At 30.8% G+C, this 10,780-nt stretch overlaps 1 long non-coding RNA gene across 2 annotated transcripts; it reads right to left on the bottom strand.

Annotated features, from left to right (window-relative positions):
* Nucleotides 1–5,055: 5,055 nt before the first annotated feature.
* On the bottom strand, nucleotides 5,056–8,451 carry LOC112715752 (uncharacterized). 2 transcript variants are annotated; one of them, XR_003812035.2, is made up of 3 exons: nucleotides 6,962–8,451; nucleotides 6,069–6,192; nucleotides 5,056–5,308 (listed from the first exon to the last, which is right to left on the bottom strand). It is a non-coding gene; the product is annotated as an uncharacterized lncRNA (long non-coding RNA). The 2 variants fall into 2 exon arrangements; XR_003159961.3 differs by lacking the exon at nucleotides 5,056–5,308 and having other exon boundaries at nucleotides 5,568–6,192.
* Nucleotides 8,452–10,780: the final 2,329 nt, after the last annotated feature.

Raw genomic sequence — 10,780 nt, 5'->3', positions numbered from 1 at the left:
GTTACATAAATAATAAACACAGATACATCACTTTAATCCTTTTAGGTACTCAGTAGTATAATCATAGTCATAACTATCCTTTTCAGTTTTAGTCAATAAAATATCTGCCACCTTACTTTTCCTGTATCGTTTACTACCTAATTTTATAAATTTAAAATGTGAAATCAATAGTAGGCACATTGAAGTACATTCATAGGAGTGGTCTATGTAATTTAATAGGCACATTTGTTAGGACTTAGGAGGCTTCCAAATCGCCGGCGAAGCCGTCAGTTGTCCCTCTTCCTCTCCACTTCAGGTTGGATACTCTCCCTCTCTATAATTTATTGCACTAAAGGTTTATTCTGTATTTTTTGTGCTTATTTGTTCTGATTTTTTGAATTGGTTATTTTTTAATGAACCATAGACGGTGGAAATATTCAAATTTTAGGGGAGGGTTTATCAAAATTTTTCTAAAAGTTTTGAATAAAAGTGAATAAAAAATTGTAATTAGTATTATATCTTGTTTCTAATTTTTGTTTTGGTTTGTCTCATTTACAGGAGTACTAAAATGGTGACAACATGCTATCTAAAAGACTTAAGAATATTTTGATTCATAGAGACACTAATCTATGTGATTATGTTAGACTTTTAACTTTTGGTTGAACTTGTGGAAGAAATATAACTTGTAAAACTAATCAATATAGATACTAATGCTATTTTGTTTTAGGTTTAATTACTCTGTTCGTCCCTATAGTTTCGCGAAATTTTCAATTAGGTCCCTGTACTTTTTTTTTCTTTTAATTGGGTCCCTGCATTAAATTTTTTTTCAATTAGGTCCCTCTTGGTAATAATTGGCTTAATTATATAGGGACCCAACTAAAAAAAAAATTGGTGCAGGGACTCAAATAAAAGGAAAAAACAGTGTAGGGACTCAATTAAAAAAAAATTTGGAGTAGAAACTCAATTAAAAGGAAAAAAGCATAGGGACTTAATTGAAAATTTTGCGAAATTATAGGGACCAACAGAGTAATTAAACATTTGTTTTAAAACAATCTTAGTTAAATGAGGCATGTTTGAATTATCTATGTTATTGCATATTATGTAAATGTTGACTTGCTCAATAAATTAAATAATATATCAATTAATTAAAAAAATTGGTAAATTATGTATGTAATTTGTATTGAAACAAAATTGCTACAAAATAAATGTTGTGTTTTTGTAATTAAGAAAAAATGTTACAAAATTAAGTTATATTTTGTACAAAATTTTAGGAAAGAAAAAAAATATATTGTTACGAAAAATATTTTAAAAGTAAAAAATGGTTATTACTTTTTTTTTTATTTTTTATTAAAATACTTTATTACAAAATATTACTTTGTATTATAACATATTCATTTTTTGTTATAAAAACTTGTTGTAACAGGATTTCCTGTAACAGTCTTTTTTTAGTTACAAATTCTTTTCTGTTTCAAAATCCAGATTTTTTTGTAAATTTTTTTTGGTTACAAATATACTTTTTTTTTTTTTTGGCTGTACCGGTGGGGGAGAAGATACCCTTGAAGTAACCCTTTGTCACTTCTGCTATGCCAGCATTAGTTATCGCCAATTCGCCATTCACTCGTTCAAGCTTCCGTGTCTTGTTCCTTTTGGCTCAAATTTTGAATTTCTGGTGAAAGAACTGTGTGTTTTGATCGCCCGCCTGCAGCCATTTAATCTTAGATTTAGCTTTCCAGTAGAATTTCTCATTATAGTAAGCAATCTCCAATTGTCTTTCTAACTCATATAATTCTGGTCCCCCCAAGTATCTTCGCTGCCCGTGAGGCTTCCAGCTGAATATGAAGCTTTTCAATCTATTTTTTGGAATTTGATTTGCTCTGTTGTTGCCATTGCACCAATTTATGACGGTATTTCTTAATTTTCTGAGCCAAAACATACATAACCGAACCTTCAACTTCTCCTTCCAGACTTCACTAATAATTTGTTTGATTCTGAATTAGAGCACCATCTTTCCTGGAACTTGAACCGTTTCTTCTATTTTGCAGTGGCAGCTGGGTTGGTATCTAGTAAGAACAGAGCATGATCTATGTCTGTTTCTAATAAACGAAGGACAGTTGCTTGTGGATAATTAGTCACCCAATTAGAACCTCCCAGTACACGGTCTAGTCTCTCCTGTATTAATTCTTTCCCTTAACGTCTGTTAGACCAAGTAAAAGGCCTACCTACGATTTCTAAATCAGCAAAAGCATGAATATTAATAAAGGAATTAAAAGCATCAACTATCGATTGGTTTTTAGTTATCGCTCCTGATTTCTCATTTTGAGATGAATTTGCATTGAAATCGCCCATGCTATATAGTGACATCTCCTTGAAATTGCTGAATCACCACATTAAGATTCTCAAACTGTTCTAATCGGATTTGATCGTTTATGCTTAAATGCACTCCATTCAGACCCCAGTCCAAATTCAACATTGAATCTGAAATTTTTGCTGCAATGAAGTAATTAGAGTACTGTAAAATCTGCACTGAAATATCCTCTTTCCATCCCAGTGCCAAACCTTCTGCAGTACCGAGAGGATCCACAATGATACACTTATGAAAACCTGCTGCCTTCAATTTCTTTCTACGTTTCGAGCTTGATTTTTATTTTTGCATATGAAACCAAGCCCGGAAAGTGAGATTTAGTAATCTCTTTAAGGATATGGACTGTAGGGATCTCCCCAAAATCTCGACAGTTCCAACTAATTAGCTTCATGGTTCCCCGAGTGGCAATTGACAGCTGGCACCCTCCACCATCTCATTCTTTATGAGGTTAGTCTCCAAACAGACCTTATTGTGTAGCAGATTTTCTTTCCCTTCATTTCTTCGTTTTTCCCCCACAACCGCTCTATGCTCACTGCCTCCTTGTCTCGCCAAGTGTTTGACTTTCAAAACGCTTTTTCTCCGCTGTCCCCCTGGTGTATTGGATAATATTAGTTGTTGAAATGATATCCTCCAAGTCTCCTGTGGCGCTAGGTTACTTTCCCCTTCAGCGGCATTCTCCTTCACACTGTCCGCTGGGGACTCAATCAAAACAAGAGCAGGAACATCCGTTGTTGTCTTTGTCTTACGTGGCTGGGGATCAGCATTAGTATTCTCTGTTGAGTTCATTTCCTCTTGCATCTCAACACGCCTGCCAACTTGATCCACTTTTAGCCATTCGCCCACCATATCTTCCTTCACTTTATTTGCAGCTGAGTTCTCCATTAAAGCCCTACATACTTTAGGGCCATGGCCAAGATGAGCACAATGTGTGCAAAAATTCCCAATTCTTTTCATTTTCTGATTCGGGTCTTTTAATTTCAAAATGTCCCTCACCGTTTGGTCCCAATTGAGCATGACTTTCTCCTTAAGAATTCTACATCCCCACTTCTAGGACCTCTCCAATTTTTCTACCAAGTTTTCTCCCCACATCCAGAGTCTTGTAGCATTCCGGAACCCCCTAAAATTAAACCCGCATAGGGAATAATGTAATCGCTGAATCTGATGAAGCATCTGGTTCAGTCCATCTTCTAACATGAAGGATGTAGTCCTTGAATAACCATGGTGACTCTTTTTCAATCCGCCTAGCCTCCATATCATCCTCAATCTGCAACCCTAAAACCTTCAGGTTTATTCCAAATGGCACGTAAGGCATTTTCCATCGTTCCTCTTGTGGCGAAAACTCTCTCTAGCAAGCCTTTGGAACATGCCCTAATATGATGAGAAAAGTCCTCCTCACTCAATTCCACTACATCCTCCTCTTTGTCTTCGTTGGGTGCTAAAGGTGGATCCGGATCAAGAGTTGTTCTTTCCATTCCAATCTGGTTGAAGGGTGACGTGAATGATGGTTTGAATCAACGTGTGTGAATTGATAATTAGTGTGTATTACTGCCGGTAGTAGGCACGAGGTAAATCCTAGCAGAGCACTTGGACTTGGTCAAATCCTAGCAGATAAAAAATTAGTGTGTTCTCGTTTCCGTTTAATTTTATATATGGATAAGTCTAGGGACTAGCAATTTTATTGCATTTTGGCTAGTATGTAACAGGTGAGTCATTAGATGAAATCTCATATCAATCTCATACCATCAAATCATCATTGATGACTAGTTAATGGCTACTAATCACAAATGTTGCTGGCCCCTAGCATTGCTCTTTTATATATTTTGCTTTCTTTATATTTTATTTTATAATGTGGTTAAAGTTTTATAAACACTCAGTCACCCAAAAAAAAACCTTTATAAACACTCAATATTAGTTCTGCATAAATGTATTTGTTTTTTTAAGGTTTAATTATTTTATTATTCTCTACAGTTTCACAAAATTTTCAATTAGTTCTTATATTTTTTTCTTTTTAATTGGATTTCTGTGTTAATTTTTTTTTCAATTAGGTCCTTCTTGACAGTAATTGGCTTAATGTTTTAAGGATCCAACTAAAAAAAATTGTGTAGGGACCAAATAAAAAAAAACTGTAGGACTTAATTAAAAAGAAAATTTGGTACAAAAACTCAATTAAAAAAAAAAGTATAGAGATCTAATTAAAAATTTCGTAAAACTATAGAGACCAATAGAGTAATTAAACTTTTTTTAAAAGAGTATTAAAAAGTTAATTTTTTTAGTCAATATTAATTAACTTTTTTAAATTATTTTATTTATTTTAAATTATAATTTTTTTAAATCTTAAATTATAAATTTTAAATTTTAAATCTTAAAAAAGATAAAACTTTATGAATTAAAAAAAATAAACTGATTAGTATTGACTAACTAAAAAATTGATTCGTTATACTTTTTTATTTTTTATTAGTGTCAAATTTGACATTACATATTAAATTTGAACCTAAAATAAAACTTATCATCTTATAACATAACATAGATTTAATTTTAAATTTAAAAGATATTCAATCATATTAGATTTATATTAAAATTAATTATTAGAATTAGTTATTAAAATAAAATATATATTAAAATATAAAATATATATTAAAATGAGTCAAACTATATATATTTATATATAAATATATAATGAATAATTTTAGTGTGTAAATGATATTTTTAAAAGATATTAGAATCTCGCTCTCACTTTCATCGCAAATAATAGAAAACCTTACATATTTTTTATAATCTCAAATATTATATCTGTATTAATTTATTCTAATACCGAAGACAATGCCTAGGATATCAATGAATTCCATAAAATTATCTGACAACCGGTGATTGGAATGTGAATGTCATTAGTATAATGTACAATATACTCTGCTCTTGATATTTGGGTCCATATATATGCAGTAAGAATTCAAACGAGGAGTCACACACCTGCACACAGATTTATATGATTCATCAATATACAATTGAATAGAATCCACTTGAACAAGAGAATACAGCTTTATGCAGCATGTATCAGAATTCTGAACCCACTAATAATTTCTGGGCCACATTTTTTAATAGAAACTCATATATTTTATGTGCACAGGCGTAATTCTGATCACAAAGGAGTAAAAGACACAGCATCAACCAGTATATCATCAATATGATATGTTAATGGAAATGAAAATGCAATACAGATATACATGCATTCCAATAAAATATACAGTAGTATATAAATATTATTATAACTAATTAATTAAGTACATCAGTTAAATGACTTAAATCTCTGTATCGAATCATGATCATCGATCAGCAAAGTACAGTAAATATCTGATCTGATCTTCCACTAGTAAAAATAAGATGCCGCTTAAATGAAGAAAATATATGCTAAAGTTGCCAACAATAATGATTCTGAGTGGCATATAGTATCTACTAGCATGCATTATGATAAACTCCCTTAATCTCCTGAGTCTTTGTACTTTGCATTATTCAGTTAGCGTTATAGTATTATACTTAAAACATACATGCGACAACACCACGCACGCCATGTATGTTGTGCTAGCTAATCTACATATATAATTAAATATAGGAAACTAAGCCCAAACGCTCTCATGTAAATGATGATTCCCATGTATGTGATTGATCATGATCAGCATAAGATACTGTTTAGTTTAGTGCTGACAAAGATAAATGAACAGCCAGACCGTACCCCTCAATCATAGTGGCCAACTCTTCAAAAAAATAGAACCATAAATTGTACGGATCGGAGAGAGAAGAATAAGAATAGAAGCTTGAACTGGAAAGGAATTAATGTAGCACAATTGATCTGCTTTCTGAAAAGTAATTAAGACAGGTAAAAATATGATTATATATACGACAAAACTATACCAAATATATACATTAAAAAAAAATCATCAAATTAGTTACTAATATAAAATATATATTAAAATATAAGATAAAATATATTTTTTATTTCTAAAATTTAGCAAAAATTTTAAAAATATCCTTAAGTTTTATTTTGTTTTGATTTTGTTCTAAAAATTTTCGATTTGCATCAAAATATCTTCGACGGCTAAATTTTTAAAAAATTTAAGACCAATCTAACAATAATGCATAAAAATTATATTTAATTTGTTAGTGTTGAGAATTATTCTTATGAAATTGTTACTGAATTGGTCTTAAATTTTTTGAAAAATTAACTATCAGAAATATATTTGATGCAAATCAAAAATTTTTACAATAAAATTAAAACAAAATAAAACTTAAAAATATTTTTAAAATTTTTATCAAACTTTAATACAAAAATGAACTTTAAAAATATATATTAAAAAATAAATTAAACAATATATATATTTATACATAAATATATAAGGATTAATTTCTCAGTTGATTTTTACTTTGCAGATAGCATAGCATTTACGATGTCATCATATGCAAATCTTATTTGAGGACTCTATTAAAACAAAGGAAATAAAAATTTATTGAAAAATATAGTATGCTAGAGATAGAAACATTTAAGGTAACTATTCTAAAAGTCATATATCAAACTCGGCTTAACTTAAGCGTGAACAAGCATTGTAAATTTAACTAACAAATAGTTACCGCATTCATGAAAAGAGGCAAGTGAAACTGATTGTGGTGTAACTGTTTATTTACCCATGTCGGACATCATGACTTTGCTGGCAAGTGGGGGCATGTATGTAGCCATTAATTAAGAGTCATATGCAAGTGCTTGGTGAATCTTTGTGTAGCAGTAGTGAGTGTTATATATGGTGGTGAATATCAGAGTTAATAAATATACTTACAAAGACCGTAGGCCTAGAAGAACGATATAGATCTATGATGTGTAAACATCAGCTACACCTTTTTGTGCCAAGCATATACATATATATTTGATTGAATTGAAATTGAGACATATATGATAGAAAATATATACCAATATAATAATAATGGAGGCAACAGAAAGAAGGAGCTCCCCTTCAGTCCAAGCACAGAGAAAGAGGATAATGCAAAATATCTCCCGCTTCATTCACACAATTACAGTAGTATTAGCATCATTTAATTAACCCTACTGTTAGTGTGTATGAATGAGTCAGCAGTTATTTCAGCAACCCTTTAATCCCTTCTCCATGAGTGGACTGAAAGAAGCTCCTTCACTCTCTTTCCCTCCGTTTCATCATCTGCTCATAGCTTCCAAGTCATATATTCTCCATGAGTGTAAACAGATTTTGAGATGAATAATTAAACTAAAACTTTGAATAGTCTATTGATCCAAGTTTTAAAGAAATAAGAAAACCTAATGCAAATATAGCGAAGCTAATTAAGTTACAGGTTTCAAAATGATGATGATAATTTATTGAGGCTTCAATTAAATTAAAGCCTCGCAATCTAGATCCGAATCTAATAATAACGTACTTTCGAAAGCGAAACAAACTGCGTCTGATTAATATGAAAAACAGCTCTGTGTACTCAAAAACAAGGTATAATTTGAAAATAAATGAAAAAAAAAATTTGGTCAACAAAAGAGAAAGAAAAATAAAGAAGAGAAAGCTCAACTAGCTAGCATGAGGTGCTGATTAGTAACACGATGTATATATATTTTCATGGAAGTTTAGAGGATTACATAAACTCTAATAACTTGGACATAACATTTTCAAGAGAGAATAAAGGTACAAACATATTATGCTAAGTAAATCTAATAAAACCTTAGAAAATTAAATAGCTGGTATCACATAAAAATCACAGTGAATGAAGGAAACCCTAAGCCACAGGAACGCGTGAGAAGAAAATGAGCTCAGATTAATAATAATCCAGGAACAGAAAAAGGTATATTATAGAATAATTGCGATGAAATCGAAACTACACATGATTATTTGAAAGATAAGAAAAAGATCTATGAGCATGAAAAAGACTTGTATTAATTAATTAAAGTAGGATAAGAGAATATTGGAAAACGAACTTGAACTTTGATGAGTAAACTAGATAGGGAGAGATCAAGCAGCTAAGTAAGAGTGAGAAAGAGAAATCAGAAGCAGAAAGGGATATTCTGGCAGAAACCCTAATTCTGGTATGTTTCTTTCATGGAAATCTGCGCTGAACATAAGCTCGAAAACAGGGTTATAAAGAAATGAAGAAACACTGTAAAAGACCAAAATAGACGGATCGGGTCTGGTAATGTTTAGTGGACATGAGTTTTTTTATTTTTTATAAAAATTAATATGGTGTCTGATAAATAAATCAATAATATATATATATATATATATATTAAAATTAGCTACTAAAATTAATTATTTACTTAGTCATTCCATATTGAAATATAAAATATATATTAAAAATAAATAAATTACACATATATTTATATAAAATTATATAATTATTCAATTTAATAGTTGATTTTAAAATATAAATAAATTATGTTCCAATAATCATTTGTACTTTTTATAATTTAAAAAAATTAATATAATTTATATATTAATAAATGAGGAGTGTTAAGAGACTATTGGACTAACAAATTTTGTAATTTATAGTTATTAATTAATTATTATTAATATTTTTAATAGTATAAAATTATATCTAATAGTATAAAATTATTCATATTTTTTTATTCGTTAAATACGGACCAAATTTTAATAAAAATATTGGCTCTCTAAATTTTCTCTTGATGAATATTTAAATTGGAACAAATAAATTTTCTTTTTTATTATTATTTTGATAAAAGAAACGAAAGACATTAGGGTCACTGTCCCCACGAGAGCTAGAAATTTAAAAGTGACTCCAATATGTAAAGGAAACAAACATAATTAGTGGCATATATAATTAAGGGCAATGCAGAAGGATGGGGGAATGGGTGATTTTGTTGGGAAATTAAGTTTTTCACTCATGAGTAATATTACAGTAACACTTTCCTTTAATGTCCTTTATAAAATAACCTCTCTAATGGTTAAATATAATGTACATGACTTTAGTGTAAAACATTTTATATAATTACCATTTATTTAGATGTTTGTATTTGTAATTTCTTTAAAAAATAATAAACAGATGCAAAACTTCGTTTATTGGGAAAGTACATGAATTAAATTCTGACGTTAATTTGAAAGGGTAAAAAATTAACAGAGTAGGAAATTAAATGGATTTTATTGCCACTTGGAATAGTATGTGAGTACAGAGAAGGAATAGAGAACACTGAACACGTATGATGTAACTATAACTTGCAGTAAAGAAATCAACGTAATAATAAAGTATAAGTGGTGTATGATGAGTACGAAGAGGAATTCAATAAGAAGCCATAAACGTGCATGTGAACCTCTATGAAGGAGAAGAAGAAGAGGAATATTCAAAAGGGAATCAAGAAGAGCGGAAGAAGAATAAGAGAAAGAGCAAGAAAGGCCATAACAGAATTGTTAGCGAGGAGAAAGAGCAATACTAATAATTCATTAACAAGCGTAGTCCCGCAAACGTTCTCTCTCGTGCTTTTCCTAGCACTTGTTTGGATCGGTAGCCACGTGTATTCAGTTATCAACTGGCTCTTTTTCAGTAGTGAATTTTTAAAAAAAAAGTATAAGTAGATAATAAAATGAAAAGTATGAGGAGATAATATTGTACAATGTATACAATGAAGTTAATTTAAAATTTAAAATATTTGATAGGTAATTAATTAATTTTAAATTACAGGCAACTAATTAATTTTGAATAATTTTTAATGTGAAATTTAAATCAAATATTAGGATTGCTGTCAGTTTTGGAAACAAATAAATTACCTCCTTCTCTTACTTCTTTCTCTCAATACGGTTTGTCAGCGTTCTATGCCTTTTTCATGGAGTCTCGCCGATACACTAACGCCACGGTCACTAGCCGCTATTGGAAATCGCGCCGACACTGTTCCGACTGACGCTGTTACCGCACATGCCACCACCAAGGGAGGACGCACATATTGTGTGGGTCGAACTAACGGCATCGCAGCAACCCGGACGTCCAGTGTCTCCGTCGCAGCTGGTGTGTGCCTTCTTCACGACGCCGTCCTCACCTTCTCCAATGCGCCTTCGCTTTCTCCCATTTCTTTTAAGTCTTTTCTCACCGATGATACTACCATACTCTTGTCATGACTAGTCCTTCAAAATTATGTTTCACCACAATAATAGTTTCTTCTATTTATTCATCATCTTCTTCTATTTTAATGATCAATTTAGGATGGTCATTTTAGTAGGTATGCGGATGGTTATTTTATTTTTATGTAGATGATTATTTTGATTGGATTGAGTTTAGTTATATATAATTAAAATATGTTAGATGTTCAATTCATTAGTTATGCGGATAATTATTTTTATCCTTAAGTGGATGGTTATTTTTATTAGGGGTGAGTGGTGTGTGGCAAGGCAAGTAGCGACGGTGAAATGAGATGATTATTGATGAAGGTGGGGTGGC

The sequence above is a fragment of the Arachis hypogaea genome, chromosome 10 (genome assembly GCF_003086295.3).
Source record: "Arachis hypogaea cultivar Tifrunner chromosome 10, arahy.Tifrunner.gnm2.J5K5, whole genome shotgun sequence".
Classification (NCBI taxonomy): domain Eukaryota; kingdom Viridiplantae; phylum Streptophyta; class Magnoliopsida; order Fabales; family Fabaceae; genus Arachis; species Arachis hypogaea.
Note: the sequence above shows the minus strand (reverse complement) of the source record. Positions and strands in the feature narration are given on the sequence as shown.